This window comes from Schistocerca americana, chromosome 4, assembly GCF_021461395.2.
Source record: "Schistocerca americana isolate TAMUIC-IGC-003095 chromosome 4, iqSchAmer2.1, whole genome shotgun sequence".
Taxonomy (NCBI): Eukaryota; Metazoa; Arthropoda; class Insecta; order Orthoptera; family Acrididae; genus Schistocerca; species Schistocerca americana.
In genome coordinates this window covers 532,428,160-532,453,625 of record NC_060122.1, presented here as the reverse complement: position 1 = coordinate 532,453,625, position 25,466 = coordinate 532,428,160, and the positions used below count along the sequence as shown (strand labels likewise).

The following is a 25,466-nucleotide window of genomic DNA, read 5'->3' as shown; positions in this document are numbered from 1 at the left end:
GAACTTTCACGTGTAAAAAAAATATATTTTGTTATTTTTTTTAACTTCACTGCTATGATTGTGAATCCTTAATCCTTCCTGGTCATTCCGACAAAGTTTTATGAATTTATTCGTAAAAGTATAGACAGTGGGAATTAAAAAGTCCTGTGGTGTCCCTCCTGCTCCAAGACGGCCCGTTTGACGTCCTACCCCCCTTAAATAAGTTCTGGTTCGAACTCACACATTTTACACTGATTTAACATAGCTGTAGTTTTGAAGTAAGTGTTCACTTGATCGCAGTACGCACTGTCACTATGGTGAGTGTTCAGTTGAGTACGTCGCGGTGACACTTTTCGCTTCATACCACTTGGGCTGCGTCGCTTCTAGCGTGCATCTGCCGGTCCAGAAACCACAGTTCGCTGTGCGCTACCTGTAGCGTATTTTTACAGTCCACTGGTATGGCTCCGTTTATCAGAAGTCTCACTTCTTTGCAGAAACATTTATCCACACTGTGAATGTCTAACATGTTTTGCATCCTAATTGATTTTTGCGAAAGGCACACCATTTGAGCTATTAATTTTTTTCTTTTGTTCACCATACTTTCAGAACAGTCTTCCACTGTTAAACACAGTCGCATATGTTGTGTTCTTGTACAGTTAACTGTTCACACTTTTATGTCGTTCCAATTCGTAGTTCAGTTCATCTGTCTTTTCACTATTTGACTGTTCGGATAGTCACTTTTAAATTGGAACATGGTTTATTGCATTTTACTAGAATTACATAATAAATTTGCTTTCCATTTTACATGTTAATATTATATATATACATAGATATGGTACAATTAGAGTCCCTTCTAGGTCCGTTTATCACTTAGTATTCAGTGATTGACCTAGTTGTTACCTCTTATTTAAAGTGTTGACCAGTTGGTCATACTGGACCCCTGAGTTCGGTAGGTTTTATGACATGTGTATTATTTATTCATTCAACACTGATTCAGAAACTATTGTCATTGTTGCGTTTGCAGCTGCCTTGCTTGCGCGCGGGAGTACCTGCAAGCACCTTCATGCTGGAATCAGTGTGGAAGTTAAGAGATATTATTCTGTTTGAAATTTTTTATTACGCGACTTCTCGTGTTTGTACAGCGGTTCGCTGTTAACGTGCGCGTCCGACGACCATGCACAATGCTTCTTCCCTTTTCGAGGTTTATCCTGTGCAGAGCGTCCTTGCGCAGATTCATTTGCTAATCTCTTTTCTGTCACGGCACTTGTTTAAGTGCAGTATTCTCCTTCTGTCACAACTCACTCATACATATATTGAGCAACTACTCTATGTCTAACAAGCACAAGTATAAAATCAAATAAACATTAAATAAATCTTACTAACTAGGCGTACAACTTACACCTACCTTTACACACTACACATTTTAAACTAATACCCTTAAGTATCCCTGGGTATTTTATTAATATCCCGCGCGTCCAACACCAGCCGAACGCGGCCGTCTGTTTTTGTAACCGCTAACAGCGGGATACTACAGGGTGTTTCAAAAATGATCGGTATATTTGAAACGGCAATAAAAAATAAACGAGCAGCGATAGACATACACCGTTTGTTGCAATATGCTTGGGACAACAGTACATTTTCAGGCAGACAAACTTTCGATATTACAGTAGTTACAATTTTCAACAACAGATGGCGCTGCGGTCTGGGAAACTCTATAGTACGATATTTTCCACATATCCACCATTAGCAATAATATGGCGTAGTCTCTGAATGAAATTACCCGAAACCTTTGACAACGTGTCTGGCGGAATGGCTTCACATGCAGATGAGATGTACTGCTTCAGCTGTTCAATTGTTTCTGGATTCTGGCGGTACACCTGGTCTTTCAAGTGTCCCCACAGAAAGAAGTCACAGGGGTTCATGTCTGGCGAATAGGGAGGCCAATCCACGCCGCCTCCTGTATGTTTCGGATAGCCCAAAGCAATCACACGATCATCGAAATATTCATTCAGGAAATTAAAGACGTCGGCCGTGCGATGGTGGCCGGGCACCATCTTGCATAAACCACGAGGTGTTCGCAGTGTCGTCTAAGGCAGTTTGTACCGCCACAAATTCACGAAGAATGTCCAGATAGCGTGATGCAGTAATCGTTTCGGATCTGAAAAATGGGCCAATGATTCCTTTGGAAGAAATGGCGGCCCAGACCAGTACTTTTTGAGGATGCAGGGACGATGGGACTGCAACATGGGGCTTTTCGGTTCCCCATATGCGCCAGTTCTGTTTATTGACGAAGCCGTCCAGGTAAAAATAAGCTTTGTCAGTAAACCAAATGCTGCCCACATGCATATCGCCGTCATCAATCCTGTGCACTATATCGTTAGCGAATGTCTCTCGTGCAGCAATGGTAGCGGCGCTGAGGGGTTGCCGCGTTTGAATTTTGTATGGATAGAGGTGTAAACTCTGGCGCATGAGACGATACGTGGACGTTGGCGTCATTTGGACCGCAGCTGCAACACGGCGAACGGAAACCCGAGGCCGCTGTTGGATCACCTGCTGCACTAGCTGCGCGTTGCCCTCTGTGGTTGCCGTACGCGGTCGCCCTACCTTTCCAGCACGTTCATCCGTCACATTCCCAGTCCATTGAAATTTTTCAAACAGATCCTTTATTGTATCGCTTTTCGGTCCTTTGGTTACATTAAACCTCCGTTGAAAACTTCGTCTTGTTGCAACAACACTGTGTTCTAGGCGGTGGAATTCCAACACCAGAAAAATCCTCTGTTCTAAGGAATAAACCATGTTGTCTACAGCACACTTGCACGTTGTGAACAGCACACGCTTACAGCAGAAAGACGACGTACAGAATGGCGCACCCACAGACTGCGTTGTCTTCTATATCTTTCACATCACTTGCAGCGCCATCTGTTGTTGAAAATTGTAACTACTGTAATTTCGAAAGTTTGTCCGCCTGAAAATGTACTGTTGTCCCAAGCATATTGCAACAAACGGTAAATTTCTATCGCTGCTCGTTTAGTTTTTATTGCCGTTTCAAATATACCGGTCATTTTTGAAACACCCTGTATATGGTGATGTTGACGGTTCTATTATTTGCCACCGCAGCATTCTCTGAATTTCTCTCCCCACGGTTTGCCTTTTCGACCACGGTATTGAATAGGAAGCACGGCAGAAAGTTTGGTGAGGTCTTACTTGCATGTTGAACTCATACTCTTTTATTATCCCCGGTTTTTCTGAAAACACTTGTACAGATTGGTTCAGCATTTGGCTCAAATCAGATTGCTGTGACAGGCTCAGGTACGGAGATTCGGCTACTTTTGATGCAATATGTTGCTTAATAACAGCATTTTCCCGTTCCCAACCGGGTTCCGGTTTGCTGCTGTCTTGATTTACAGCACAGTTGTTGTGATTCAACACGTCAGGATCCTGTAAAGTTACCCAGACGTTCCGGCAGTAGTTCACATACGCGTCCAGAGTCCTCATTAATGCCAGATCAATTTGTCGGTTGAGATAGGTTAACCCTTAACTACTGTCGACCGTCTCTCAGACCGCTACTAATTTTTGTGTCGAGATATTTCTCACACCATTGCAAAGCCAAATGGACTCTTCCATGTACCTTCCTATTGGCTGTCAAGCTACACGTGCCAGCATTCTTGCATTGTTGCTGCTCTTTGTTTCGTAATTATTAGCCTTGAGAGGTCTCACAGACGTATCATAGTGCTTGCGTTCCGCGTTTTTATTGCATGCTACTGTTTCTCCATGGCGGGGAAAGCTGGGCCTCCTGTGCAACGTGTTTTACGTGAGACAGATGTCTTCACTTGCAAGATGAGCCTCAGACACCGAAAGAAGAATTCGAAAATCGAAAAACGTGCACCTCTTGCCCTCCTCGTCTGAAGAGGAAAACAAGGTATCCATGTCAACAGCGTGGTGTTATGATTTGTTTGGAGTGTTCCAGGAAGGTGAAGTGTCTGCAGGTGCAAATTGACTAAAGTATGATTCAGTGGCACATGAGAACAAGTATTTAGTTTTTACTTGTGATTTTAGAAGTAAAATGGTGGCAAAGTTTCTCCATTCATAGACTTATGGACTGAAAGATTCGCTCTACTTTGCAAAGTGAGTCGTAACCTGAAAGCTGACTTCGCACACATTTTATCGTAAGTCATGTCGGATTTTTCCACCTAGTTATATTGCCAATTTGTAATATAATCCCTCTGATGAAAATCTAAGTGTGAGTGGAGAGCTAACTATTTGCTGTTATTTTCGTAACTCATAAAATAAAAATATAGTCCAGATTTCGCTTTGTTTTAATTGTCGAAGTGTTTAAAATACCGCAGTGTTTAAAAAAAATCAAATTTCTACAAAAGCCACCTCTAAGGAGTGGTTTGAATGACTGGAAGTCAAGAAACTATATATATTCAGCAAAATTCTGGTTTGATATATAAAACAGAAAAATGCGGTCTGTGAGACCCCTCCATAGTAATTGTGTTCCTGTGAATGACCATCGTAGTTAAGGGTTAAGGTGCATCTCGCTCGGGAGAGGTCAATTTCTGCCTTCAATTCCCTAAGCGCGCCAAGGCCCAGGATGCAAGGTCCTGTGAGATTTTTGACCACCAGGAATGAACACAGTATCGCTTCGTTTTCCAGGGCAATCTCTGCCTGCACCTGATTCTTTATTAGCTGCACCCTGCCCCGTAGGGCACCTACTATCCCACAATTTTCTACTGGCAGGCTCGGTAACTTTTTCACACGACCCACGCACTTGAATAACTGCTCATCAATACGAGAAGCACTCGCCCCTGCATCCAATATTACTATTACTTCGACCCCATTTATCTTTGCCACAAAGGCAGCCTGCACATGTATTTCTTGTTGGTCCGCAGGTCGCCGATCAACTGTCAGTTCATCTTTGATCTCGCATCCGTCATTGTAGCGGAGCAAATTCACCCCCACATTCTGTTTGCCCCCTCTTTCATCTTGCCGACGGTCTGGGAAGGGCCTACAGAGGTCGGCCAGAGTTTGACGGCCTGTCGCACCCTGCCGGCACGTGATCAGACACATCGGCTATTCGAACATCATCAGTCAGAATTGGTGACGTGCACTGCGGTGCATACACGTGAGACTGATTGTTCGGAGGATGAGGTGGAGGTGGTGGCATCGGGATGACACTGATGTGGTTAACAGGCACATGACCTGACGGCATGTTTTGATGTGCCTGCCAGTTTGCTGGCCCTGCCCGTTGCCACTGCTCATTGTTAGTCCTCATATTTTTATTGCCGAAGTTGGAGTTTCCTCCCCCTTCGCCTCGTCTCTTTCGATTGTAGTTTTCTCCACCTCTTTTTGGTGAAGACGGGTTTGACTGGCCATGCTGGTACGTATTGTATCCAGTGCTGTGCCAGTGACCATCCACAGTGGGCACACTATTCATAGTGTTTCCTTTCTTAGAGAAGTTTTCCCATTGCGAATATACGTCACTCTTTGAATACCCGTTCTTACGAGGGCTATTATTGGATTGGTTTTTTCCTTTACCGTTCGCTTGTCCGTTGTTTGTACTCCCCTGATCTCCCTGACTGGCATCCTCTTGTATTAAATCGAGGGAGTCTATGTTTGCCATAAACAAATCCAAGTCCGTGTCAGGGACGTATACGAGCTTCTCTCTTATCGTTATAGGTAGTTTACCCTTAAACATTCTTAGAACGTTCCTGGCAGGCATGGGTTCGTCCCCGTATCTCGTTTTGTTCAGGTATCTTTCAAAATATTTTCTCAAGTTACCTGAACGGGGATTGAATGGTTCCGGGTTATACACTTGTTTTGCGGAGACGCCGCTGAACAGACCTGGACCAGTATCTGGCAAGAAATTTACTTTCGAATTCAGACAACGACGGACACTGCTCCGCGATTTCTATCGCCCACAGTGCCGCGTCGCCTGTGATGAAAGAGATCACAAACAACCTTTTGGTGCTCAGTCCATGATGTCGGGAGTACATTCCGGAAACTTTTTACAAAGATTGCCTGATGGACATTCTTTTTCTCATCATTAAACGTCTCGAACTGCCTGTGTGTTAATAGTGATTCCTCTTGCTTTACTTGCGCTACAGTTGGTAGCACTACCTTTCCGTTCCCGGCGACAACGCCTGAACAATTGACTGGCGAGTACTGTTGCACTTTCTCGCAGTCAGCTTTTTCCACTCGGCATACATTTATCGGCATATTTCTGTCCTACGATGAACTGTAACATAGCGTGGGAGTCGAAAACTGCCCGGCCCGCTCTAATCGAGCTACCGTCTGTGTTACGCGATCTTTGCTCGAGCGAGTTGGAAATTTCGTCAACAGTTTCAACAATAACTTTCACTTGACTTTGTAAGACGCTATGCGCCTTGTTTAATTGATCTACGCATTCGTCTAATTGCGTTACGCGTTGCGAAATGCCTTTGTTCTAGTGTGCCAACTCAGCCACTTGCCGTTTTACTACATCGATCTCCTGTGACAAATATGACACCAGCGCCCTGTCACGTTGCTCAAACATGTCATTCATTTTTGCCAGAAACTCAGCATCACGCAGCTGTTTCTTGCTTTCGCGTTCAAGGCGTTCCTGTCTTTCCTTTTCCTCACGTTTGAGACGTTCTCCCGCTAGAATGTGCTTAACTTGGGTAATTAATGCCTGTTCCCGTTGCTTATCTCTCATTTCTAATTGTGCCACCGGCACCGTTAGAAAATCGGTCATTGGTACAGGTACTTGCACAACATTTGCTGTCGATGCAGCAGCATCCTCCTTCCCTGTGACAGTAACCGAGTGGATTTCTTTGCTCAATTGAACTTGATCCTGATCAGTGCCTAATATTTTGTCCGTTTCAGGTTGCTCAGCTTCCGGTTTTGGAAGCTGAGAACCTGTCATTGTAGGTGGGTTTCTCACTGGAAACTCTTGTATATTTTCGTCTGTGTCATAGCCTGACAGATCTTCCCCCTCTAACCGTTTGTCCTTGTGTGTCTTCACCATTTCGACTAGCATTAATCCTGACTGCTAAGACACGAGTACACAGAAAAACTATTTTCCCCCAAAAAATGACACACACACAAAATATACTAAATACACAAAGCACATACAAAACACTGAAATCAAGTAAAGCAAAGAAGCTACCTACTACTATTACCACTGAAACTAACAGTTACACTTTCGCACTCGTAATATTTCCGTTGCACTGTGAAAAATTTTACTTATGCTAAAACAATACTTTGGTAATAACTGTACTAGCATTTATTTGATTCACACAGCTGATTGTGTGACCTCAAATCCAGAACACTAATCACTGTCTCAGAATTCTAACACTGATTTCAGTTCAGTAGTAGTAAATGAATCTTTTTCACTATACGCTGACGTTAAAACAAATTGAATTAACACTCCTGACAAATTTTAACTCAAGAAGATAAACACAGTGCATGGTCCCCGGATCCTTTCTTCCTTTAGCTTCCAGACCAGAAGCGCATGCATATACACTCTTACCTATATTAGTTATCGTTGCTTGATGTTGTCTTTATCTCAGTCGAGACAATGGTACGCATCTAGTCAGCTTCATGTCCATATATCTTCACTGGTTGGATCTCGTACAAGTTTTGTATTTTGTGGTACATGGAAATAGATTACATATATGACATTAATTTCACATACATATAATTACATACATAAAAATTTTCTTTTAAATCTAGTTTTCTAGACGGATAACAATATTTCAGTCAATTTCTGTGTACTTAATATTGGTACATAAAATTTCGGGCCCTTACGTTGTTGGGCGCCATTTGTGACATCGGTGGCATTGGCATGTTATATATAAAAAATTGTATATGTAGTTTATATATTTTTATTTTTAATTTATCAGTATGAATTTTTCTTTAGTTAGTGCATGATTCTTTCTCTCAGGGATATTGTCTTTTCTTATAACTTTTACTTACGTGCATCAGTAATATGAGACGGGTTCTTGAAGGGCCGCTGTTATTCATGTACCAACTTTAGATTTTGAGCGTGGTGACTAAAATACAGTTGCCGTTAACTGAACTGAATGTAATTTTGTTAATTTCTATTTATTGATTGCAAAGCAAGACTCGAGAGAATTTTGATTGTTGCCGTGGAGCAGCCAAGATAAAAACTTACTGAACTCATGGAATCTGTATAATTTAAAAAAATGAGCTTTAGCGTAAATTAATTATCTGTTGCAATTTAGAAAGGCTCTTATAACGAAATCTCTCGCATTTACAGTTACTGTTAACACTTTAAAAAATAAATTAATACTTCGGTGCGTAATGGCCGACCAGAGGCTGCATCAGAAGATGAGCATCTCGCAGTGCAAATTACTGGAAAAATGCTTATTAAAAATAATTAGCCACTGCGAGCATCTGAGGTGACAATTATTACAAAGAAATTCATTTTGTGATAACAATAATAGTTTATTTCAGTAGAATACAGAATGACTTACATAAAATATGTGTAGCCGCTCAATGGCTGCCTTCCGTATCGCGAAACAAAACAGTGTGTGTACGATAAAGTACGTCCTTCCACCTCGGCGGTACAATCGCGTCTCTTTTTTTCCTTTTTTATTTTCATAGACATTAAATAAAGATGCTACTCCTAAATTACGCCGCATATCAGTTGTTTCAAGAACATTACATGTATCTTTTATACTAATTATATTCATAAAATACGTTAACTACGGTTTACAACCGATAAAAATGTCAATATTTATGTGACGTACCGTCACAACGACTTCCCCCAATATGCGATAGGTATCGTAATATGCGACACTGTCGCGTATTTGGATCCCCATACTATCGCATATTAGGAATTTTGCCATCTTACACAAAGAAGCACGCACTTGCTGACAACTTTCGCTGGAAAATAAACCTAATTGTCAATAATTATAGGTAATACCGTCACAAATACCAACAATAAAAGAGTGCAGTAATATCCACCCACATTTAAGCTGAAATATTGTCTTAACACCGGTGTCGCAAAAACTCCAAACACAAGAAATTTTGTATCAACCTCTACGTACTGTGTCCGGCTCTACTATGGCGTCCTACTCGCTGTGTCGTCGTCTAGCACGAAACAGACGTGTTGACGTGTTTAAGAAACTCTCCACCAGAGTGCAACCCCTAACATGAGCATAATTGGGGTGTCTCATATTAGGGAACTATCGCATATTAGACACCTTTCCTCTATTATTGAACTTACTAGCTAGGTACCCCGCTTTTCCCGGATATGTAACAGGGTTGGAAATTAAATAGTGGCAACTATTTATTCATAACCGATACAAAAGAGTTGCATGTTTGCATTTGTTACTGTCCTTCACCAGCGTTGTCTAGAACCCGTTGCCAGCGATGTGGAAGGCGCAGTATACCGTTGTGTTGATGGTGCGAATGGAGCGGCCTACTGCCTGTCGAATCTCTGGAACAGTTCTGAAGCGAGTGTCACGAAGACAAAACTGAAATGCCAATCCAACGAATGGCGTCATGATGGGTCGCCGCGAAAGGTGAATGTGCGTCAGAGCCCCAGTTTGTTGAAAGTTATGGTGATTCTCGTGTACGACTGTGATGGTGTTATCCTAACGCATTACGTTCCTCCTCGGCAGACCTTCAGTGCACAGTGTTACTGTTCGTTTTTGGAGTATCACCTGCTACCAGCTTTGTGGAAGAAACGGCGACACTTTCTGCGCAACCCACCCATCTTTTTGCACGACAATGCGCGGGCGCAACAGCGCAAGCTGTGGCTGCTCTGTTCGATCGATGGGACTGGGAAGTACTGTACCATCTACCATATTCCCCGGACTTAAGTCCTTGTGACTTTGATTTGATTCCGAAGATGAAGGAACCACTTCGAGGCATTCGCTTCAGAACTGTTCCAGAGATTCTACAGGCAGTAGACCGCTCCATTCGCACCATCAACAGAACAGGCTCTGCTAACGGTATACTGCGCCCTCCTCATCGCTGACAACTGGTTCTACACAACGTTGAAGGACAGTAACAGGAGCAAACATGTAACTCTTTTGTATCGGTTATGAATAAATAGTTGCCTCTATTTAAGTTCCAGCCCTCGTATGTCTTCTAATCTTCTATTAGTCCATCTCCTCATTCCCCTCTCTCTTGTCCATGTGTTCCTCTCCATCGTATCTTCTCCTCAACCCCTCCAAGTCCATCTACGAGAAGTTTTGCGAATAGTTAGTAGTAAATAAGTAACAAATTAAAACGACATGAATGATGTGGCTGTTTTCCAGGCATCTCAGTGTTTATGATGTCATATCTCCTGAACTATGTGTTGTACAGTGATATAAATTTCCATGTACATTCAAAGCATATGCCGACGTTGTCTGCGAAATTTGTTGCGAATGGAATTAGTAGCAAACAAAAAATTTGAGCGCCACTCCTGATGTTGCAGTTTTACTGCATGAGAGAGAGAATGTAGTAAGCGATAAATGACTTTCCTTTCATCATTTATGGAGGTTACCACCGAGAAAAGGTTGCGTAAAGGTTTGAAATTATGTGTAAAGTTTGATGCGAGTCGCAAAGTGCTCTCATTCTCGAATGCTGAACAAATAAAGTCTGGGAATTCTAGCATCGTGGGCTACACTTCTTTCTCAGTCCCAGCCCTCTGATATGTGATGCTTCTTACCCCGACAGCGATTCTTTCCAGACAATAAATTTTATGTACTAAGTTTGGCTAAAATCTTCCAGTGGTTTAGGAGGAGATGTGGAACATACATACTTATATACATACATACTATGTACGTACATCCATTTTATGACATGTATGGATTCGCTACTTTATGTAAGTAACAATTTTCGGTAAAAAGGCACTCTCTGTTGCAGGTATTTAAAACTGACACGTTTCGCGCTAGTGACGCATCTTCAGAATTTCTGTAAATTAACAAAAACGCATATATTACGTAAAGTTGTGACCTCTAACCGTCCAACCACTGCTAAGTAACTACCGACTTAAATAACTTTTAAAATAACCTGCCTTTGACAGATTGAACCGCATTAGTCATAAGTAAACACTGAATGGAGTGTAACCGCACTAGTCAAATATAAAACCAGAAGCCTGAAAAGGTACATAAATTATTGTACAAATTCCTTCTAAAATAAGTACTATGACGGACTTTCGTATCAATGGGGACGAAGATCCTAACCGGGAGTTACTATACGGCTACACTCACCGAATCATGGAGAAAACCCGTGTATGTAGGTGAACATGAACATCGCACAACAGTAAACAGTAACTGCGCTATGCAGCGTGTCGGCTATGACAGTGAGCCGAGCGCTGACCTAACGCGACTGAAAAGCTGATTGTTAGCGCCAAGCGATGGCGCCAATTGAGCCGAGTGGTGACCCTGATTTACATATTGAAGAATAATATTTAAAAAAAATACAAGATAGTGCCGGAAATACATGGATTGAATAAAGTAATAGCTATTAAAATGCTTTAAAAGTAGTCAAAACAAATATGAAGTTGAAAATCAAAGGAGTAAACACGAAGTCATAGTGGAGTGCAACAAACGGCAAGCCTTCTGTTCGTTACCTAGCCATAGAGGAATCGTCTAGTGACATCTTTGTAAAGCTGTCATCATAGCGTCATAAAAAATTTTGTTCTAGGTTATAAGTCGCTCACTGAGATACGAATCTTTCGAATACTTCAACAACTTTGTTATTTCAGTTTCCTCCAGTAGAGTTAATTTTTACCCTTTAGTTGTCACGTGATGGGTTTGTAAAGAATCTGTTGTTGGTTCGGCCTGCCGATAACCCTTGTTTTTCACAGCCGCCCTTCTAGTAAGTAAGTGTTCACGAAAACATACTCTAACTTCACGTCCCGTCTGTCCAATGTATGCACGAGCGCACTGGGCGAATGTCAGTTTGTAGACCCCACAATTAGCAAAGCCATCCAGCTAGTGATTTCGTTATGAATAAGCTAATACTGAATTCGATTGCGGGTGGAATAAGAGATTCTAACACCATCTTTCCGAAGGAGACATGCAAGCCTGTATCATATGTTACCCACAAATGGCAGATTGACGTAAGTACACAGCTGTATTATAAGAGCATATTATTCTTGTTGGCTAATTTCGAGCGGTACATCCCATCTACAAGACCGGTGTTATAGCCGTTAGAGTATACGATATATTTCAAATTATCCATTTCAGGTTTTAAAGATACTTGACATAGCGGAGAACTAATCGCTCCATAATCATGGACAAAAAGAAACTGTGTTTAAGGGCTACAGGATGACACGAGGTTGTATGGATAACAGTATCACTTCTGGGTTTGTGAAAACTGTCCAAATCATCATCGTCATTATTTAAGACTGATTATGCCTTTCAGCGTTCAGTCTGGAGCATAGTCCCCCTTATAAAATTCCTCCATGATCCCCTATTCAGTGCTAACATTGGTGCCTCTTCTGATGTTAAGCCTATTACTTCAAAATCATTCGTAACCGAATCCAGGTACCTTCTCCTTGGTCTACCCCGACTCCCCCTACCCTTTACTGCTGAACCCATGCGTCTCTTGGGTAACCTTGCTTCTCCCATGCGTGTATCATGACACCACTATCTAAGCCTATTCGCCCTGACTGCTACATCTATAGAGTTCATTCCCAGTTTTTCTCTGATTTCCTCATTGTGGACACCCTCCTGCCATTGTTCCCGTCTACTAGTACCTGCAATCATCCTAACTACATTCATATCCGTAACCTCAACCTTATTGATGCTGGCAACAATCAGAACTGTCCAAATGTTACTTGAAAATTTGATTACTGTTGCTGAACCAGGATGTGGTCGAGTGGGGAAACATAGTTATGAATTCAACCTGAAAATCAACAAATGCAAAGCAAACCCGACAAAAGACGTGAGAGGAGGCAGTGAGTGAACAGGCAGACAGAGAGAAAACAGCAGCGAGACTGGTGCTCCACTAGGTGCGGTAGGTAACCTTCGCCACAGGAAAGGCCCCTCTACCAATTCCTAAGATCTGTGACTTGAAGCTGCAGACAAGAGATGGAATAGACATTCTGGCGTGTTGATAGACATAGGTGTCTATGAAATGTTCAAAATTGGAATTGTCAGCGATTGTGCAAATATCTTTGAGGGAGGAAGCAAAGTGGTTGGCCTAGCTGAGGTTGACAGGAAGTGAATGACTGCTGAGAAGGATAGCATAATACGGTGACGGATGGTACCATTGAGGTGATGAAAAGCTTTCCAGTATTTTGAAAAGTTTTTGGGTAGTGCCGTGCTGAGTTTTGCTTGTCTCTGTCCAAAATCCCAGCATGTCTTTACCTGTGTTAGATTCGCAGTATGTTAGGGCAGTTGCTAGTGGCGTGTATCAGTGTCCCAGCTTCATTATCAATATAGTCGAAAGGATTCTTGGAGGACGTATACAGCACATGGGCCAGTGGAGATAAAGTGGACAGGTAGTGATGTGTAAGGGATTGCTTCGGTCAAGATCTCTTGGAAGAAGGATGCAGTGACTAGCCTGTCATCATTGTTTTGAAATGTAATTGATTGGATCCCTGCAGATGAGAAACTTATAGGATATCGAATGGTTGAGGCGGAAACAAACGGTTCCACCTGTCATAGTGCCTTTTTTCGAGTAAATTGTTAGGACGACGTGTTTGAGAGGATGACTGGACAAGTGATGGCGTAGAACAAAGATCACTCTGCTCTGCGCCTTGGGCTTCAGGGAGGAAACTTATGAGTTCAGCGTACTGTGTAAAGTGAAAAGATTGGGTGGTAGGATTGAAGACATCTACATCTACGTAAATACTCCTCAAGCCACTGTAGAATATATGGTGGAGAGTACTTGGTGTCAATATTATTGATTTTCTGCCCTATTCCAGTCGCGTATTGAGCGAGTGGAAAACGATTATCTATTTACCTCTGTACGCACCTTAACACCTTAATATCTCTTACCTTATTCTTATGATCCTTATCCGAGATATACGACTGTGGAAACACAATAGTCGCACAGTCCTCTTGGAATATAGCTTCTCTAAAATCACCCAGCAGGAACTGCATCTTTCTCTTACTTCTATCGAATTTCTCAGAGTATTCCGTTACACTCTGATATGTGATATACCGACTTGAAACATACCTTGTGGCGTGTCTTCATCGATGCAACTTCTCTGGCTTTCATGAGGGCTAACAAGGGGAAACTGCCATACGGTCGCTCTTTGACACAGTAGAGACTTGACAAGGTGATAGGATGAAAATAAAGGGACGCTAATATTGGCTTAAGTGCCAACACGTAATAGCTTTCGAGAAAATGACAGTCAAAGTTTCGGCGCGACTTCATCAGCCTACTGTCCGCCTTTAGTAGCTGAGTGGTCAGCGCGACGGAATGTCATACATAACGACCCGGGTTCGATTCCCGGCTGGGTCGGAGATTTTCTCCGTTCAGGGACTGGGTGTTCTGTTGTCCTTATCATCATCATTTCATCCCCATCGACAAGCAAGTCTCCGAAGTGGTGTCAACTCGAAAGACTTGCACTAGGCGAACCGTCTACCCGACTGGAGGATCTAGCCGCACGGCATTTCCATTTTATCAGGCTACTAGTGCAGTACAGAACGAGGTGCGTTATTAGTGCAGTGGCTAAGATCACAGTTTAGAAATTTTTCACGCCGTGTTCAAATATAATCTTATGTTTCTTTTTCTTTTGTAGTCGCAGAAGCGTGTGACATCAGCACTTTTATGACATCGTGAAATAAAATGGAGTTAGTGCCAAAAGAAATTAGCATTTCAACCATTATTAAAAATAGATTTTATCGTCACAACTGTCGTGGATTAACACCTTCCAGAAAACTGCTACCAATTGTTTTCGTTCTTTCCTATGAACTTAGTGACAAATTTGGTTCTCACGATCATCAAAGCGTGAACCAATTAATGAAACGATATGAGAGTGTGTACCCAACAGCCACTAAACATGGGAACCTCACAAAAGAAACCTGTCATCAGTTTCTGCACTTTACGTAAAAATGGAGCCGTCTCTGTACATTATTGACTCGTGGGGTGGTCAACACGTTCCCTCCTTATAGTATGAACTGTTGCCGATGAAATCTAAATATCGACATGTTTATCAAAAGTAATTCCGTGATATGAATTCGTGGTGTCTATTCTTTCGGACATGTCCGGAAAAAATTACGCCACGCGATATCCGCAACTGTGATACGAACTATGTAAACTGAGGGTGGGAGAGGGAGAAAGGAGAGGGAAGAGAAAGGAATTAATGATGTCAGCTGCGTCGGGTTTTTATGCGGAATCAGTGGCGACGAGTGGAAACGTGTGCCGGACAGGACTCGAACCCAGGGTCTCCTTCTTACTAGGCAGTTTCGTTAACCATTGCGCCACCCAGAGACAGTGTTTATAGCAAATGCGCGGTCTCTCGCGGCACATTCCTCGGCCATCACACTCCAACCTAGCTCTACGTACCCGCAGGGCAATCCCCGTCCATGTCCTCTGCGCTCGCTAATTTTATATTCCCACTGGACGTCGAAGGTAAATGTGAATCCGCACTGAAGGTTGTCGGTTCATTGCCCATCGAGGCTGATCGGTTATATGAAGACGTGGTGTCAGTTCTTAGCGGACATGGGAGACATGGACGGGGGCCGTGGATAGGTGGCGCTAGGTGGGTTGTGTGTTGTTTGGGGGAGGAGACCAGACAGCGGGGTCATCGGTCTCATGGATTAGGGAAGGACTAGAAAGGAAGTCGACCGTGCCCTTTCAAAGGAACCATCCCAGCATTTGCCTGGAGTGATTTAGGGAAGTCACGGAAAACCTAAATCAGGATGGCCGGACGCGGGATTGAACCGTCGTCCTCCCGAATGCGAGTCCAGTGTGCTAGCCATTGCGCTAGGTGGGAGTATGAGTCAGTGGGGGAGTGTGCCGAGATGGTCCGCGCATTTGCGGTAAACACTGGGTCCGATGCAGTTAAAATACTCATCTTGAACCATAATCAACTTCAGGCTGCAGCTTTCGAATAAGTGCTTCAATATGCGTTGGCCACTGCGAAGTTATCCCCATATCACAAGACTGTTTTCCCTATGAGATACAAACAGATAATGTGACTGTGGTATATGTGCCTTCGGACGTTACTCGTAGTGCTCTGAAGTTTTATGCTTTGACGGTTTCTATGAATGTGCTGGTTCCTCTGAAGCATACAAGTAAAATCCCAAGCAAAAACTGAAATATTAGGATTTTTATGTTTTTTAACTTTAATTTATTGTCAATTATGTAATGTAATGTAAGATTTCGTTTAAAGATGAACTGCGCTTTCCGGAACCCTTCCGAAAAAGCCCAAGTCTTCCATTCGCCATCTCAAAAAACGATTTTGTTGATCCCCGTGGACTATAAGTAGAGTCTTAGACTAGTAACAAAAACATACTCGGTCCCGGGTTCTAATCACTCCACCGCTTAAATTTTGAGTAACAATCATCAGCATTGGCTGCCGAAGACTTCCGGCAGGAGGAGTCACCCTCATTGAGCCAACGTCCATGTCAAAGAAGGTGGAGGAGCGGACAGAGGTTCATGGCACTCTCCTCCCCTTGGATGAGAAACTGCCTCTAAAGACGGAAGAATCAGCAATGATCAATGGTATGAGGATTCAGAATGCAGAGAAAACCACTACATTAAAGACACATAATGTGTATCCAAAGGACATATGGCCCGTAATTGGAAAAGTGTCATGATGATCCCTCCATCAGAAAAATATTCCGAAACAGCCCCCATTCGGATATCCGGGAGGGGACTGTCAATAGGTACGTGAGCATGAGGAAAAGACTAAATAAACAACGAAATAATAATGTTCTATGAGTCGGGGCGTGGAGTCTCAGAAATTTAAACGTGGTAGGGAAGCCAGAAAATCTGAAAAGGGAAATCAAAGGCTCAGCCTAAATATATTGGGGGTCAACATATTAGGGGTCAGTGAAGTGAAATGGAAAGAAGACAAAGATTTCTGATCAGGTGAGTGTAGGGTAATTCCGGTCTCGGAAACTGACATCCGGCCGGGAGAGCGGTGTGCTGACCACATGCCCCTCCAAATCCGCATCCAGTGACGCATATGAGCTGAGGTTGACACGGACGCCGGTCAGTACCGTTCGGTCTTCATGGCCTGTTCGGGAGGAGTTTAGCTTTAGAGTACAGAGTAATATCAACAGCAGTAGAAAGTATTATAATGAGAGTATGATTCATTATGAATAAGTGGTTCTCATTATGAATAAGTGGTTCTCATCAGAATTGACACCACACCGACAACGATAGTTCTGGTACACATGCTGACGTCGCAAGTTGAAGATAAAGAGACAGGGAAAGTATACGAGGATACTGCGCGGGTAATTCCGTACGTAAAGGGAGATGAAAATCTAAAAGTCATGGAGGACTGGAATGAAATTGTAGGGGAAGGATTAGAAGAAATGGTTACAGGAGAAAATAGACTTCGTACTAGGAATGGGAATGAGAGACGAGAAAGACTAATTGAGTTCTGCAACGTATTTCAGCTTATACAGAATACTCCGTTCAAGAATCACAAGAGGAAGAAGTACATTTGGGAAAGGCCGGGAGATACGTGAAAGCCCCAATTGGATTACATCATGGTCAGCCAGAGATTTCAAAATCAGATACTGGACTGTAAGGCGTACACAGGAGCAGACACAACTCTGGTCACAATTTAGTAATGGAGAAGAGCAGGTTGAAGTTTAAGAGCCAAGACAGGAAGAATCAATACGCAAATGTGGGATGCAGATGTGCTAATGAAAGAAGAGATACGCATGAAGTTCCCTACATCTACAGATAATGCGATAAGGAATTGCTCATTAGGCAGTACAGTTGAAGAGGAACGGATATCTCTAAAAAAGAAAAAAGGGCAATCACAGAAGTTGGAAAAAAAAGCACAGGTACACGGAAGGTAACTGCGAGGAAACCATGGGTAACAGAAGAAATACTTCAGTTGATCGACAAAAGAAGGAAGTACAAAAATATTCAGGCAAATTCTGCAATACAGAAATACAAGTCCTTTAGGAACGAAATAAATAGGAAGTGCAGGGAAACTAAGGCGAACTGATTGCATGAAAAATGTGAAGAAATCGAAAAATAAATGATCGCCGGATGGACTGACACAGCATATAGGAAAGTCAAAGTAACTTCCGGTGAAATTAAAAGTAAGAATGGTAACATTAGGCTTGCAATGGAAATCCCTGTTAAATGCTTAGGAGACAGCGGATAGGCGGAAAGAATACATCGAAGGCCTCTATGAGGGGAGAGACTTGTCTGATATGGTAGAAGAGGAAACAGGAATCGATATAGAACAGATATGGGATCCAGTATTGGAAACAGAATTCAAAAAACTTTGGAAGACTTAAGATCAAATAAGACAGAAGGGATAAATAACATTCCATCCGAATTTCTAAAATCATTAGGAGAAGTGGCAAGATAACGACCTTTCACGTTTATGTGCAGAATGTATGAGTTTGGCGATATACCATCTGACTTTCGGGAAAATATCATCCATGCAATTCTAAAGACCGCAAGAGCTGACAACTGTGAGAATTGTCGCACCATCAGCTTAAAATCACATGAATCCAAATTGCTGCCAAGAATAATATACAGAAGAAAGGAAAAGAAAATTTAGGATGTGTTAGATGACGATCAGTTTGGCTTTAGGAAAGGTAAAGGCACCAGAGAGGTCGTCCTGACGTTGCAGTTGTAATGGAAGCAAGACTAAAGAAAAATTAAGGATTTGTCGACCTGGGAAAAGGGTTCGACGATGTCAATCGTTGCAAGATGCTCGAAATTCTGTGGAAAATAGGTGTAAGCTATAGGGAGAGACTGGTAATATAAAACATGTGCAATAGCCATAGCCAAGAGGGAACAATAAGAGTGGACGACCAAGAACGAAGTGCTCGGATTAAAAAGGGTGTAAGACAAGACTGTATTCTTTAGCTCCTGCTGTTCAATCTATACAACGAAGAAGCAATGATGGAAATAAAAGAAAGGCTCAGAAGTGGAATTCAAGGTGAAACGATATCAGTGATAAGATTCGCTAATGACATTGCTATCCTGAGCAAAAGTGAAGAATAACACGATCTACTGAATGGAATGAACAGTCTAACGAGTACAGAATGTGGACTGTGAGTAAAGCGAAGAAAAACGAAAGTGAAGAGAAGTAGCAGAAATGAGAACAGCGACAAACTTAACACCGGGACTGATGGTCAGAAAGTCGGCGGGGTTAAGGAATTCTGTTACGTAGGCAGCAGAGCATTCCTGGCCAAGAGAAGTTTATAAGTATCAAACCTAAGTTGTAATTTGGGCAACATATTTCTAAGACTGTACGTTTGGAGCACAACAGTGTGTGGTAATGGAACGAGGACTGTGGGAAAACCGGAATAGAAGAGAATCCAAGCATTTGAGATGTAATGCTACAGACGAATGTTGAAAATTATGTGGACTGATAAGGTGAGGTACTAGGAGGCTCTCTAGAGAATCGGCGAGGAAAAGAATATTTGGAAAACACTGACAGGAAGAAGGGACAGAATGACAGAACATCTGTTAAGACATCAAGGAATAACTTCCATGGTACTAGAAGGAGCTGTAGAGGGTATAAACTGTAGAGGTGAATTGGAATACATCCGTATTAAACCAGTCAGAAGACTGATGAATAAAAAAAATTAAAAAATTCTGATTCTATATTATTGTCCCTTTTCATCTCTAGCAGTATTACCCCTAAATGCTAATATGATGGGACGAGATACTATCGAGTTATTTCTCTTTATTTACCTCGTATTTCTCCATTTTTTATGCCAAGTGGAAATTTGTGCAAGCCCTTGTGCATTTTTTACGATCGTTCAATGACGCTACTTCACGCTAACAACAGCATCGTCAGCGAACAATCAGATGATTCTGTCTGAGAAATCGTTTGTGTTACACTTCTTTAGTTCACAACCGGTCTTACTTTAGTTTGTGTGAAACATTCGCCATCCAGTACAAAGTAATGGCTTCTATTAAACAAACAGTCATCGCACAATGATGTATTTGCAAACATACTCCGTGTGACCATATTTTCATACGTAGCGGACCAAGATGGATAGATAAATGGCTCTCGAAAATCAGCCTTGTTTCATTGTGGATAAAAACGTGGATGCTATGAAGGAGGACCGGTAAGTAACGCACAATAATTTATTCTCCTCTGGCATAGCAGCTGGAATGTATAAATTTCACGACAATATAGTTTAGAGTTTCAGATAGTGTTTTGTTTTCATGTGCAACTCTAGCGAGAGAAGCCTTAACTACAAAACAAACATGGCGCGCATGTTGCTGTCCTAAACTGGTGAAGAGCAGCCGCAATTGTAGTTTTACATTTGTTGGCCAAAGGGCATAAACCGAGTGACGGACCGTAACAACGTCTTCAAGTGGTGAGCATTCTTCCAAGAGGACCGGCTGAACCTCAGTGATTCGCCACACTCCAGGCGGCCGGTAACAGCTGCAACCCCTCAGAATTTCGGAGTCATTGAGGCATGTGCAACTGTGAACCATGTTACAGCAGTTCAACATTTCCTATGGGGCGCTCTACGATATTTTCATGACATGTCGAAATTTCGTAAAGTTAGTGCTCGCTCGGTGGCTAAGAACCCGACAGAGAACCACAAGGGCCAGCGAATGATGTCGAACTAGAATCACTTAACGCGTTACGCCGGAAAAGGACATGACTTTCCAAAAGGGATCGTCACTGGTGATGAATCCTGGGCATACCACTAAACGTCCGAAACAAAGCAGGCCTCTATGTAGTGGAAACATGCTGGTTCCCCAGTACGAAAAAGCATCAATGTGGCTCAGTCTGTTAGGAAAGTGCTTGTGACAGTGTTCTGGGATGTACATAGAGTATTATTGGTGGAATTCGCTGAACACGGGATCGCTGTGAATGCTGCAGTCTGCATTAAAACTTTGCATAAGTTGCGACGTGCCCTTCGCGGCAAACGCCACAACATTAATGCTGGTAGTGTCAGACCTCTTCATGTTGCTACTCCTGTTTGTGAGAAAATCGCCTAATTTGAATGGGAGGTTTCCAGCATCCGCCATACAGTCGCACTTTCATCTGTTTGACCCCATGAAGAAATTCCTGGCCGTCCAACGCTTTGCGATACATGTGGAAGTGAAATCAGCAGTCCGGAGAATAACTATACTCCAACCAAACGGATTTCTACGATCAGGGTACATTGAAACTGGCACCACTATGGGATAAATGTATAAAGAATGTTGATTACTATGTAAAAATGTAGGTGAAAAATGTATGTTCATTTGTGATTTATTTGATTTGTTAATTGTTATACTTTTCGGTAATAAAACTATTGTGCGTTACTTCCTGATCTTCCCTCGTATGTTGTATTACAATGTGAATGAAGAGACCTTTGTTTCATCTAAGTGAATGGAACATTGTGGTGCTATCACGATTGGTGAGGGTGCGAATTGGGTTAGATAGTTTAAAATAGTTTTTCAGGAGGCTGGTAAAGGAAGTATGATTAGGTCTTCGAGTAAGTTACTTGAACGTCGAATTGAATGGCTCATTGGACAGCGAGGGTTATGTGTTGTATGGTATGAGACGTTAAAGATGGATAGGTGCTCTGGAGTACAGTTGTGATGAAGCGGGCACGTGTTCTTGATTGTACACAGATCAACAGCTGTAGTTTTCCAGACATTGCATCGTTAACGTGAAATGGAGTTACAGTGCTTGAAGTTGGGACATATTTCCTCTATAAACAGTTTCAAAAGTACATGAAAGTTGACCTTTCAAAACGCTGTGGAGTAACACCACTGGTCAGAATGACGTCAAATATCGGAGAAGAAGGAAAACGTATGGCAGAAGAAAAAAGTGTGAAAGTTGATGAATAGATGGGCTTGTATGTGTCAGAATACGTAAATGAAAACACCTGTCATACGCACGACACATTGAAGTTAGTATGAACACGCCGGCTACACTGCTTTCCCTCCTTTCACCTCTGCAACGTTCCCCATTACTGTCTCAATGCAGGATCGCGCTCTGCTTGTGAAGCTGTATTACAAGAATGATGACTGTGCACACGTCGCTCTGCAGAAGTTCCGGACACTGTAGGGTTTGAAAAAAGGCGCTGGTCCGACGACTGCTATGGGTCTGGAAACAATTATTTGGAAGAATGAGATTTTCACTCTGCAGCGGAGCGTGCGCTGATATGAAACTTCCTGGCAGATTAAAACTGTGTGCCGAACCGAGAGTCGAACTCGGGACCTTTGCCTTTCGCGGGCAAGTGCTCTACCGACTGAGCTACCCAAGCACGACTCACGCCCCGTCCTCAAAGCTTTACTTCTGCCAGTACCTCGTCTCCTACCTTCCAAACTTCACAGAAGCTCTCCTGCGAACCTTGCAGAACTAGCACTCCTGAAAGAAAGGATATTGCGGAGACATGGCGTAGCCACAGCCTGGGGGATGTTTCCAGAATGAGATTTTCACTCTGCAGCGAAGTGTGCACTGATATGAAACTTCCTGGCAGATTAAAACTGTATGCCGGACCGAGACTCGAACTCGGGACCTTTGCCTTTCGCGGGCAAGTGCTCTACCGACTGAGCTACCCAAGCACCAATCTGCCAGGAAGTTTCATATCAGCGCACACTCCGCTGCAGAGTGAAAATCTCATTCTGGAAACATCCCCCAGGCTGTGGCTAAGCCATGTCTCCGCAATATCCTTTCTTTCAGGAGTGCTTGTTCTGCAAGGTTCGCAGGAGAGCTTCTGTAAAGTTTGGGAGGTAGGAGACGAGATACTGGCAGAAGTAAAGCTATGAGGCCGGGGCGTGAGTCGTGCTTGGGTAGCTCAGTCGGTGGAAGCAGTGGCCACAAAAATGGTTCAAATGGCTCTGAGCACTATGGGACTCAACTGCTGTGGTCATAAGTCCCCTAGAACTTAGAACTACTTAAACCTAACTAACCTAAGGACAGCACACAACACCCAGCCATCACGAGGCAGAGAAAATCCCTGACCCCGCCGGGAATCGAACCCGGGAACCCGGGCGTGGGAAGCTAGAACGCTACCGCACGACCACGAGATGCGGGCAACAGTGGCCACAGAAATGCAGGAGGAGACGAATGGTGGTGTGCAAACGTGTAGGGCACGGAGAATTGCCCGAACATTGGACATACCCGTGAGCACGGTGCGTAAAATTCTACGTAACACCCTTTCACGAGTTGCTTCCTGTTGACGTGCCAGCAAGAGAGACCTTTGCTTTAGAATTTCTTGCTCGTGTGGAAGTGGACAATGATTGGCCGTGGTAGATCTCTTGGACAGACGAAGCCCACTTCCATCTGACAAAATATGTCAATACATAGAATTTTCTAATATAGGCAACGGAAAGTCCACACACAAATCAACCAGTACCACTTTATCCTGAAAAGATCACTGTGTGGTGCGGGATTACAGCATCATTTATTATAGGACCATAATGTTTTGGAGAGACAGGTGATTCCGGTCCTGTTACCTGTACCATCACTGGTAAGCGCTATGAGTGTCTTTTGCGCAACCACGTCATTCCAGCTCTTCAACAACGGGGAGGCGTGGATGGGATAATTTTTATGCAAGATGGCGCACATCCACACATTGCAAATCCATTTAATATACACATTGTTGTATGATTCATTTGTCATTTGTAGTCGACCACTATTAAATTATGATGCTTACAGCGTCATCTATTGCTGCTTTTTGTAAGTATTTATTTTTCTTCTGCCATACGTTTTCCCTCTTCTTCGATAACATTCCGTTGCAAATTGACGTCATTCTGATCAGTGGTGTTATTTCTACAGAAGTTTGAAAGTTTAACTTTAATTATAATCACGCTGTACATACGTTTGACTAATAAATACACATATACGGTGGGTGACCTTAGCCTTATACCAGACTCGTTATGTTCTTTTGTTTGTTTCTATAAATTTCAGGAGATTTTTTATTTGTTCGTCCTAGAAAGAGTACAAATTACGTCTAAACAAGCATTTCATCACATTGCATTCACTATGACGTATTTGTTATATGGAGTCCTACATTTAGAATACAATACCACAGTTAGAAACAACTACAACATACTTACATAAAGAAGTGAAAAGTGTAGTTAATATTAGTTCATGAAAAGTTCAGAAACAAAGTACAGGCAGGGAAATTTAAACACAGGATACTGGCAAGAATGGACGCTAGAAAAAGTGTATGAGAGTAAGAGAAGGAGCAACGTGATAGCACATAAGTAACGAAGATAACGGAAAAGGAAATTGGGTCGATGACTGAAAATGAGAAGAGGAAGAAGTGTAAGTGAGAGTATATGGGAGCATTTGTTTTACATTTTTAGGTAAAAAGTTATGAGGCTGATAAAGGTGAGTACTTCACATTTTTTAATGTAACAGCCGGCCGAAGTGGCCGTGCGGTTAAAGGCGCTGCAGTCTGGAACCGCAAGCCCGCTACGGTCGCAGGTTCGAATCCTGCCTCGGGCATGGATGTGTGTGATGTCCTTAGGTTAGTTAGGTTTAACTAGTTCTAAGTTCTAGGGGACTAATGACCTCAGAAGTTGAGTCCCATAGTGCTCAGAGCCGTTTGAACCATTTTTTTTTAATGTGACAGGGCATTGAACTGCGTGCAGACGCGTTTGCGAATGTTTTTGTTTTGAGGATGGGCATTGCTAGAATACTAGCTAAATGAAACCTCTTGTTCCGAATATGATGCGATGACAGTAATTGATCTCTTATGCTAGGTACTGGGGTGCATGCGAACTGAAGAGACACGTAATTTGTCTGACCGTAACCGTCCTAACTGCAGCTATGAATCGTTGACATTGTCGAATAGACGGATGTGGCAGAGGCAACACACACGAACGCTCATCATTAGTTCTAAGGGCTTTGATTCGTGCCGTGTAGGATAACTTCGTAATAGTGAAGGGTCACAGAACGAGTGAGTGCACAAGTTTACGTTTTGCGTCCTGTAGAAATATGATCCGAAACTTCTGGAGAGCGTAGAAGCAAGAGGAAGTCTTTCTACACATGGTACCAGTACTCTGAGTTCAGCTGACGAGCTCATCTAAAGTTACAGTTAAGTTCTTCAAAGTCTTCTGCTATGGTACTATAACACCGTCGGGAAGAGTAAGAGACAGTTGTTCTTACAATTCACAACTAATTAATTTCTGACGGGATCCAAACCTATGAGCTTCCTCCTGTTTATAACGGACGATCAAAAAGTTTCCGTTTGAAGACTTACTGCAGCATATATGTAACATAGCGCGACTCCGATGTGGGTACATAAGCACCAACATGTAGACAAGGGGTTGGTGTGTCGTTCGTGTCTTTCCGAGTACGTGCGCTAAATGCGGGAACGCGAACTATGGCGACGCTATTATCAAATGTGTCCAAACAGGACCAACGTGCTGTTATCCTTTTCTTGGCTATAGAAGAACAAACACGAGTA

At 42.7% G+C, this 25,466-nt stretch overlaps 1 non-coding gene across 1 annotated transcript; it reads right to left on the bottom strand.

Annotated features, from left to right (window-relative positions):
* Positions 1–22,537: 22,537 nt before the first annotated feature.
* On the bottom strand, positions 22,538–22,612 carry Trnas-cga. Its single transcript has one exon. It is a non-coding gene; the product is annotated as a tRNA-Ser (tRNA).
* Between the last annotated feature and the right edge of the window lie 2,854 nt (positions 22,613–25,466).